The sequence below is a fragment of the Leptopilina heterotoma genome, unplaced genomic scaffold (assembly GCF_015476425.1).
Source record: "Leptopilina heterotoma isolate Lh14 unplaced genomic scaffold, ASM1547642v1 Lhet_68, whole genome shotgun sequence".
Taxonomy (NCBI): domain Eukaryota; kingdom Metazoa; phylum Arthropoda; class Insecta; order Hymenoptera; family Figitidae; genus Leptopilina; species Leptopilina heterotoma.
Genome location: NW_025111157.1, coordinates 1,747,248 through 1,758,011, shown reverse-complemented (window position 1 = coordinate 1,758,011; position 10,764 = coordinate 1,747,248). Strand labels below are relative to the sequence as shown.

General features: G+C 23.6%; 1 long non-coding RNA gene across 1 annotated transcript in view; it reads right to left on the bottom strand.

The window, feature by feature from the left end:
- Positions 1–685: 685 nt before the first annotated feature.
- The window catches only part of LOC122510398, a 24,533-nt gene continuing 14,454 nt past the window's right edge, over positions 686–10,764 (bottom strand). Inside the window, exon 4 of the long non-coding RNA XR_006302439.1 lies at positions 686–699. This is a non-coding gene — a long non-coding RNA (uncharacterized LOC122510398). The remainder of the gene's footprint in view (positions 700–10,764) is intronic.

Here is a 10,764-nt window from a genome sequence, read left to right as displayed (position 1 = left end):
CGAAATTTAACTTCAACTGTATAGCTCTGCGCCTATTAGGGAAGAGTGAAGTACAATGTAATGCATTTGTCAAGTAGTTAATTGTAAGATTGTAGTTCCATTAAGATGATGAGGATGTAAATCGAATTTAATTTAAACTACAGCTTGCCATCCAAAAGTTTTTTTCAATGGAATATTTTTTCACATTTAAATTTTGAAAACAATTTGCAATAATTCGTATTGTACCGTAAATAATTTACACCAATCTTCAAGTGTTGTATTTTTACAAATTTCACTTTCTAACCTTTATGTTCCTTGAACTACAAATCTTATTTGTCAGAATACCGACCCTCTTCTAAACCCCTAAAATGCTAACGATGACGTACTTTCAACACGACTCCTAACTTACGAAATTCATGTTTTCAATTTAAAACCTTATCCTCACGAATTAGTATAAACATTACTTTCTGTACCGCCAACAATACAATTTTTCTAAGGATATCAAATTGAACCGAAAAACGAAGCAATAAATGTTTTGCGAAGCCCGATGCAACATTTTGATTCGTTTTTTTTTTGACTCAATATTTTGATATCCTTAGAAAAATTGTGAATTCAAATCCATTACCGAAAGTCTGAAAAGTTTTACTCACATTATTTTTCTGCTACTTTCTTCTTTACGTGTGACTACTTTCTTCAACGTTATTTGTTCTGTTCTTCTTCCTGAAACAAAAAGATGTTTGTAATTAAAAAAATTTTCCGAAATCAGAAATAATTTCTTATTCTAAATTAGCGAAACTTCACTGATTCCCAACCGTAAATACGCAAATATTTCTGCATATGTATGTCAGTATATCACTAGATCTAGATTTTGCTTTAAAAATCAACTGATTTTTCTAATTCCTAATTTTTTTCATGCAATTCTAATGATTTTTCCAAAAATCTACAAAAACTACGAATGCTTACTTTAGTGCGGCAACCCAGATATTAATTGAAATCAATGACTTTTTCAGATTTAGAAAGAAAAGAATTAAGAGGCGCATGATTATTCCCCAAATGTCATTTGACCGAACTGTCATTTTACCGAATTGCATTTGACCGAACTGTCATTTTACCGAACTGTTATTTTAACGAAATGTCACTTTTGCGAATTGTCATTTATGCGAACTGCCATTTTTTCGAATTGCCATTTTTACGAAATGACAATTCGCAACAGTGACATTTCGAAAAAAATGACAGTTCGCTTAAATGACAATTCGTGAAAATGATATTTCGCAAAAATTTCTGCTACCAATTTTTCGCAATTTGTTTTAAGTAAACACTGCGAACATTACTAAAATGTTAAACTTTTAAAAGAAATGCCCAAAAAAAAAGTGATATTATCAATATCACTTTCAAATATATCGCGTAATAACAGATTTTATTTTACACTCCGGTTACACAATTTATATTTCTAGAACTTTTTTTCCTCTTTTTTTTGTACTAAAGAATTACATAACTCATCATATTTGAAATCGTATGACCCTCCTAAATATATCTCGAAAATTTTGCAAAAACACTAAACGTGCGCTTTTTTTCATTTATTCGATAATTTATTGTGTTGATTATTATGTTACAAAAATATAGAAAAAAATTATCAATTTTAATTTTGTTATCGTTGAAAGACCACGAGGAGAATTTGAGAAAAATAATGATACGTATACTTAATTTTGGAAAAAAAAATTATACACTTCAGATAAAATTAAAAATCATAATATATGTGTGTTTATCTGTATATAAATATATACAAATGGCATTTTTTGCTCTTACTTAATTGGGAACCGCAGAGCTGCGTAGGCCCTCTGGTGTCGACCCACTTGCGGTAGTTGTCTTTTCATTTCGTCTCTCTCTAACATATGTAAAAAAAAGAGATAAAAAACCAAGATGTCGGACGCAAGTGGGTACAGGGGTGGGTCAGTTTCACATGATTTCGGATCCCAATAGGAGATAATAAAATTAATAAAACTAATAAAATTGTTACGCGATCGTAAGAAAGGTATCTAAGAAGCTTATAGGTTATGTTTGTGGTATTTATAGAAATTAAAAGTTCCTTATTTGAAACTAATTTCTATTGGCTATTAATACTTGAACCAATAATTTTTAATTGTTATTGATTCTCCTTCTGTACTTGTACCACGAAAATTATAAACCTAAAATTTCTTCTTTTTTGCTTCTTAGGTACGTTCTTTCTTCACAGTTTTTTTTTAAAAAGTATCAAATTGATACCGAAGAACATCCGAACTTTTAAGTTAACAATGTTTGCGAGGGAGAAGTTTTGACTATTTAAATTAATTTTATTATTTTTCGAACATAAATTACAAACTTTAATTTAAATTTCGAAATATGTGACGCGCTCCGAAGAAAGATACAGGAATTAAAAAATTCTCGGTTTGTACTTCTCGGAATGAAGATTCATCACGGAGAAAAATATAAAAGTAACTTTTACTACTTTTATAGTAAAAACATTTTTGGTAATTTTCACAACTTTCGGAGTAAATTTTCCTACGTTCAAAGAACATATTTGTAAAAAATTAGTCAAATTTACTTCGAACGTAGCAAAATTTACTGCGAAAGTAGCAAAAGTTACCAGAAATGTTTTGCTATAAAAATAGTAAAAGTTACCAGAAATGTTTTACTATAAAAGTAGTAAAAAATTCGTCTTTAGTTTTACTCAATTAAACAAAAACTTTCAAATAAGGTAAAAATATCACAAACATAACCTTAAAATCATTTGCTTCTTAGGCATTTTTCTTCAGAGCGTGTCACAAATTTTCGAACCCAAAAATAATTGACTCAAAATATTTCGAAATCAAATCTTTTCTGCAAATATCAAATTGAGACGAAAAATGTTGCAAAAATATTGCAAAGCAATATTGCTTTGCAATATTTTTGCAACATTTTTCGTCTCAATTTGATATTCTTAAAAAATTTTATTTAAAAAAAAATTAATTTTAAAAAAATGCCTATAAAATAATAGTTATTATATTATTATTACTATTTCAAAATTTACTTTTAGATATAAATTAATATTCTTTAATATCTGTTTGTAAAAAAGAACTTAACAAATTTAATTTAATATATTATATCTTTCCGGGAAGATTACAACCTTGTACTGTGTAAATTTACTTTCATTTGCATAAAGAGTGGAAAATGTGATATCCGTTAACTTTTCACTTTTACAAAATTAATTAAAGTTTCTGCGAAACTTTAAAGTCTAATGACGTGTAACTTCTTAAGCAGTCAAAATCACTTTAGCACGACTTATTACTTGATAGACATTGAGACAGGAACAAAGTTTCTAAAATGAACCTTCGTCTCAGCTATATGTATATATAAATATTTAATTTTCCTCTAGTTTTTCATCATAATAATATATAAACGTACTTTTTAAAAAAGAAAAAACTGTCATCTGAGTAAAAATTATTTCTTCATTCTCAGAAAAGAATTCACTTCTAAAAGAATTAATAATAAAGTTCTGTTATTGCCTTGAATTGATGTTCGGATCATCACTCCTTTTTTTTTATTCCGACAAATCGCTTTTTATTCGATCCAATCTAAAATTAACAAAAAAAATAATGTTAGCTTATAAAAGTATCAAATTACAACGAATTGATCCAAATTTTTGGTATCAATATAAAAATTATGTTTTAAACTTTAGAGGTCCGGGCTTGGCACTATAGTGCCCAGCATTTATTTTAACGAATCTATCGAATTGACTTCTCATTTATAAATTTCTAACAAAAACCTACTAAAATTTGTACAAATTTACCAGCCCTCTAAAGGTTAAGAAAAACTTTCAAAAAATCTGTAATCTTTTTGTTATAACAATACATATTTTTTTGGATCAAAATTAAAAAAAAACGAGAATGGTTATTTTTGAAATTTTCATTAAAGAAAAAAATGTGTGTCGACAATTTGCGAATTTAAATATTTTTATAATGCAGAGAGCGTATGGCGCGTACGAATACGTAATTTGAAAAGAGTTAAGCTGAGGTGATCTTACGTCATTCTGGCTGAAGGGATTGGCTGATCAGGAGACGAGCCTCCGTCAAGCCTCTTCTGACTCACGTTTATCTATTCACTAAAGTGCCGTAGGCGTTCTGTCTCTCAGCTTCTCTCTCCCTTTCTCTCTTATTCATATACACAATCTCAAGAGAGACAAATCGCACATTCTCTCTCACTCACTCCCCCTCTTTGATCATTTGGATGATTTTCAAGCAAACATCACTCTCAATCATGTGCAATAATATACTGCAACAAATATAATCTACTCTGTCATTTATCATCTTTATATTAAAATCAATCGCATATATATACTGATATCTTAAAACACTTTCTCAAAATTAACATAAATTTTCAAAAATTTCCAAATTACTACTCATTCAAAGAAATGGGGTTTTTTTTCCGGAATTTCCGCACCTGAGAAAGAATTTCTATTCAAATTCATTTTCAGTGGAAAATTTTGTGACGAATTTCAGAGAAAGGTCCTTTTTTTCTTATAAATATAGTTCAAAAATCAAATTTCTTTTTGGTACTTAAGTCATTTGAATAAATGATTCTACGAATTCGAAACATTGTATATAAAATTTCGGGCATTACCATATCGTAGAAAAATAGAAATAAAATTTAAAGTCCCTGACCCCATGGGGTGGGTATTTTCCCACTGGTGCCTAATGGAAAATTTTTCTTCCTTTCAGAAAAATTTTCCGAAACTTTCATTGAGAAACATTTATATACACAGTAAGAAGTAAATCTTACACTCTCAACTCAAAATTATCAAATTACAACCAAAAATTTGAATTTTTATACCAAAAATGTAGTGCCATTTAATACTCTTGACTGTGGGCTTGTTAATAATGCAAAAAAAAAAAAATGTGGATCAAATCAAAAATTGATTCAAATTTTTGGTATCAATTTGATTCACTTTGACCTCTTTAGTATCAATTTGATATACTTTTGACTTTTTGAGAAAACTGTGTTAAAATAAGTCTTAAATTCAACACTATCTGCTTCAATGTTAAACCCTCTAAAATCCATTGTGGCTATTCATCGTTGGCTGACTTGAAAATGTTTCATCAGAATTTTAAGACTGCCTTGCTATGCCTTAAAATAAGACTTTCTTTCTACTGCGTATAAACCTAAAAGTATCATGCACGAAGCTCAAGTTTTTAAGTCATTGATAAAAATATTTTTTTAACTATTCTTGAATAAAAAAATTTTTTTTTCTCAAAAATTATAATTAAATTCTTTAAAACGATTCAATTATTTTCGAAAAATATTCGAAATTCCATTATTTTCAATATCTAGTATTTTCAGAAATTTCGCAAAAGAATTCAATTATTTAAAAAAAAAAAATTGATAAAATTCATCAAAAATTCAATTATTTTCATAAATAATAAAACTCATCGAAGAATTTCAATTATTTTTAATACTATTTTAAATTAATTAATCGAAAAATTCAATTATTTTCACAAATAAATTTTTCCACAAGAATTCAATTACTTAAAAAAAATGTGCATACCTAATATGTATTATATTTCGAAAAAATTAATTATTTAAAACAATGTTCACAAAATTCTTATGAACAATTCAATTTTTTTCAAAAATAACAAAATTTTCACAGAAATTCAATTCTTTTTAAACATTTTAATAAAATTCTTCGCAACAATTCAATTATTTAAAAAAAATTTAATTATATTTTTCGCAATAATTCAATTATTTTCATCAAAAAAATTCTTCTCAGGAATTCAATTATTATTTAAAATTTTAATTAAATTCTTAACAACTATTCAACAATTTTCATAAATAATAAAATTCATTTCAATTCATTTCAATTATTTTTAATACAATTTTACAGAAATTGCTCAAAAAATATAATTATTTTTAAACATTTAATTTCAATTCCTCGAAGATATCAATTTTTTAAAAAAATGTTTTTTTTAAACTTTTTGGAAGAATTCAATTATTTACAAAAACATTAGAATATTTCTTGGAAATTCAATTATTTTCAAATATTTTAATAAAATTGTTTGAAAGAAATCAATTATTTTAAATACAATTTTAATTCAATTTTTTTGAAATAATTCAATTATTCTTTTAGATTTTAATAAAATTCTTCGCAAGAATTCAATAATTTAAAAAAAAATTTAATAAAGTTCTTCTCAGGAATTCAATTAATTGTATAAATAATAAAATTATTCTCGAATTCAATTATTTTTATAAATATTAAAATTTTTCTCAGGAATTCAATTATTTTTGTAAATATTAAATTTCTTCTCAGAAATTCAATTATTTAAAAAAAATTTTATAAAGTTCTTCGCAAGAATTCAATTATTTTTATAAACAATAAATTTTTTCCGGAGAATTCAATTATTTTTAATACAATTTTATTACATTTCCCGTAAAGAATTCAATTATTTCTAAAAGTTTTATGAAAATTCTTTGAAGAAATTTAATTATTTTCAGAATTGAAAATAAATTTCGTAAAAAAATGGGAGACTAACTTTTTTTCAAATTTTTTGATAAAATTCTTAGCGAGAATTCTTGAATTTTCATAAATAATAAAATTTTTCACAAAAATTCAATTATTTTTAAATATTTTAATAAAATTTGACGCAGTAATTCAATTATTTTCATAAATAATAAAAGTCTTCTCAGGAATTTAATTCTTTTTTTTAAATTTGAATGAAATTCTTAGCAACTATTCAATTATTTTCATAAATAATAAATAGAAATTAGATATAGAATTTTACAGGAATTGCTCAAAAAAATGTAATTATTCATAAAAATTTAATTTCCATTCCTCGAAATAAATCAATTATTTAAAAAAATGTTTTTTTAAAATTCTTTGGAAGAATTCAATCATTTACAAAAAATATTATAATTTTTCACAGGAATTCAATTATTTTCACATTTTTTATTAAAATTGTTCGAAAGAAATCAATTATTTTAATTAAATTTTTTTGAAATAATTCCATTATTTATTTAGATTTTAATAAAATTCTTCTCAAAAATTCAATTATTTATATAAATAAATCTACAAAAGAATTGAATTATGTCGATAGATAACAAAATTATTCCCGAAAATTCAATCATTTTGAGGCATTTTAATAATTTTTTTTGCAAAATTCAATTATTTTCATAAATATCAATATTCATTACAGGAATTCAATTATTTTTAAAAGTAATAAATTTCTCCATAGAAATTCAATTATTTAAAAAAAATTCTAATAAAATCGTTCGTAATAATTCAATTATTGTCCAAAATTGTAATTGAATTTTTTGTAAAATTTAATTATTTTTAAAAACTTTTCGCAATTCAATGATTTTCTATATCTACTATGTTCATAAAATTTCTAAACAGAATTCAATTATTTAAATTTTTTTTTGTAAAATTCTTTGTAAGAATTCAATTTCTTTAGGGTGAATAATAAAAATTTTTCAGGAATTCAATTGTTTATAATTAGAATTTGCATAAAATTAGTGGAAAGAAATTAATTATTTAAAAAATTAAGCTAATTGTAATGTTCGAGGAAAAGTGGAATAATTTTAAAAAAAAATTAACATTAAATATAGTAAATTTTGCTATTAGAAATCGATATTTTCAGAGTTAGTTTTATGTAATATCCGTATAGTAAATTTTGAATTAAAATTAATAAAATATACTTTTAATTTATAATGCAATTTTTTTTTAAGTAATACAATTTGTCAAAAATTGCAAAAAATTCGTGGATTTTCTTAGAACTAAATTTCTTTCGTTCTTTTTTCTTTGAATAAATTTGTAATCGAAATTGATTAGTGCAATAATATCATTTTGAAATTGAAACAGACGATATTATTATAAATATGTTAATAATATTTTCCTTCAGATTTAATTTTATAATTTTCCGGAAATTCTGTAAGAATCTAAGAGATGTAATCAGAATGTTTCATTACGCAATTTACTTACGCATATAAATATATACGCATATATACATGAGATGAATGCTGTCGCATTTCAGAGTTGATTTGGAGAAGAAATTAAAAATTTACACCAAAACACTTGTCATCAATTGGGTTTACACGCCGTAACTTAATCAGACGTCTCTTTCTTTCACACAACTTCCATTCATCTTTATGTATATGTAATATATATACGCATAATGCATGAGGCGAGCAATGCAAACTCATTAATATGATAATTATATTGGAGACAATTTTTAAATACTTTTTTTAACCACTAATAAATACATTTATTAATAATTAAATCTAAGAAAAAAATTGGCAAATCAAAAATTTTTACTGATTTGAATTAGTAACTATTTGCTTTTGAATTTGTAAATTTTACTAATAAATTAGTAGAAATTACTATTTATTAGTAAAATTTGCTAACTCAAAAAAAAGTCTATCAGTTATTCAAATTAATAAACATTTTTACTAATTCAAATTTAGAGACTAAATTCCTATCCTTTTATTAGAATCACTTTAAATCCGAATTAGTTAAAAATAACTAATTGTTATTAAAATATTTGCTGACTTTTTTCTTCAGAAATTCGTTAAAAAAACTAATTTTGTTATAAGCACAAGATAACCAATTATGAATAAATAAATGACAACAAAAATAGTCAAATTTCACAAATTAAATTGTTTACTAAAAAATTTAACGTTGGTCAAGTTCACAACGATTATAATCAAAACATTAGAAGAAAAAAATATTTTTCTTTTTTTTATATATATTTTTGTATAAAAAATATTTTGCGCACAATTGTTTTACTATTTCTTGAAAAAAAACTAATAAACAAAAAATTTTATTCTTTTTATTAGGAAAAATATTTTTTTCAACGTTGATTGCATAAACGATGAGAACTTCCACCGTAAAATTTAGTAACTTTGACATAAATTTCAAGTATTTAAATAATAATTATTAATTAATTAATAATTATTAACCGTTTGATTAGAAAAATATTATTTGTTGACTGTTTTTTTACTTTAATATTAATTATTTTTGTTTCATTCAACTCTAGAGAGACGGGGTTTACCTATATGAGTTTAAAAATGAAAACAAGAATTTAAGACGAAGAAATTGACTGAAAGCCATGAAAAAAAGAAATAATCATATTTCAGCTACGAATTCTTTCTAAATTTTCCACAAATTAATCTCTAATCGTTTTTCACATTAAAAGTCGACTAAAAATAAATTAAATAATAATTTTCAGGCTCAAAAAGTGACTGAAAAATAGCTTCTAGGTATGCACAAAACTATGCTTCATTTTCAGTTGAAATTCAAGTTATCGTCAAAAATTTAGAAACTGTAAATATTATGTAATGAAATAAATGAAATAAATGAAATTTTTCTGTATTTTCTGATAAGTCCCAGAAACAACAAAACAAAAAAACATTTTTTTTTTAATTATTTCAATGAAAATAATAAATTTGTCAATTAAAAATCACAAACATTTTTTCCGTTTTTAAATTTTTCTGTTTTTTTCAATTACAATTGAACAGAATGACAATTGCTCTTGTTATATTATTGCAGAAAAAAATAATTTTCTCAATGATGATGATAATAATGATATCGTTTTATTATAAAATTAGAAACATATTGTAAAATAAATGAAAAAAAAAATAATGAAAACTATTTCTTTGAGATTAAAATTTGTTATGTGTAGTATAAAAATAAAATATCTAATTATTGTGATAGTTCCATTGATATGCCGTTCGTGACGTTATTGTGTGCGTGTAATTTTTTGTTTAATTCCTTGAAAATAGTTCAATTGCTTTGATAAAAACAATAATATTTTTATAATAAACCTTGAGGGGTCATTGGATTCTATATCAGACCTGTTATGCAGAATATTGATGATGATAATCTGCATTCTACGCTATTATAAATCATTATCTTTGTTGCAAAAGCCTATATATTGCTTCCACTGTTTGATAACAACAATAAACAACAATGAAATAGTGTCAACATTATAATTTCTGTTATACTTTTTTCCAACATTACGAGATAAGCTCAGCAATCATTTTTTTCCTTTTTCGTTTCAATGATACAGATGAAATGACAAAAGTTTCTTTACAATACTATATTACTTTTTTTTAAACTTCTCAGGAATTTAATTAATTTTATAAATATTAAAATTCTTTGCAAGAATTCAATTATTTAAAAAAAAAAATTAATAAAGTTCTTTGCCAGAATTCAATTATTTTTATAAATAATAAAATTTTTCGCGACAATTCAATTATTTTTAATACAAATTTATTACAATTCCTGGAAAGAATTCAATTATTTCTAACAGTTTCATGAAAATTCTTTGAAAAAATTTAATTATTTTCAGAATTGAAAATAAATTTCGTAAAGAAATGGAAGACTAAATTTTTTTTTTTAATTTTTTGATAAAATTCTTGGAAATAAATTGAATTCTTAAATTTTTATAAATAATAAAATTCTTCTCAGGAATTCAATTATTCTTCAAGTTTTTAAATAAATTTGCAAGAATTCAATTATTTAAAAAAAATTTAATAAAGTTCTTCTCAGGAATTCAATTAATTTTATAAATAATAAAATTATTCTCGAATTCAATTATTTTTATAAATATTAACATTCTTCGCAAGAATTCAATTATTTAAAAAAAAATTTAATAAAGTTCTTTGCCATAATTAAATTATTTTTATAAATAATAAAATTTTTCGCGACAATTCAATTATTTTTAATACAATTTTATTACAATTCCTGGAGAGAATTCAATTATTTCTAACAGTTTTATTAAA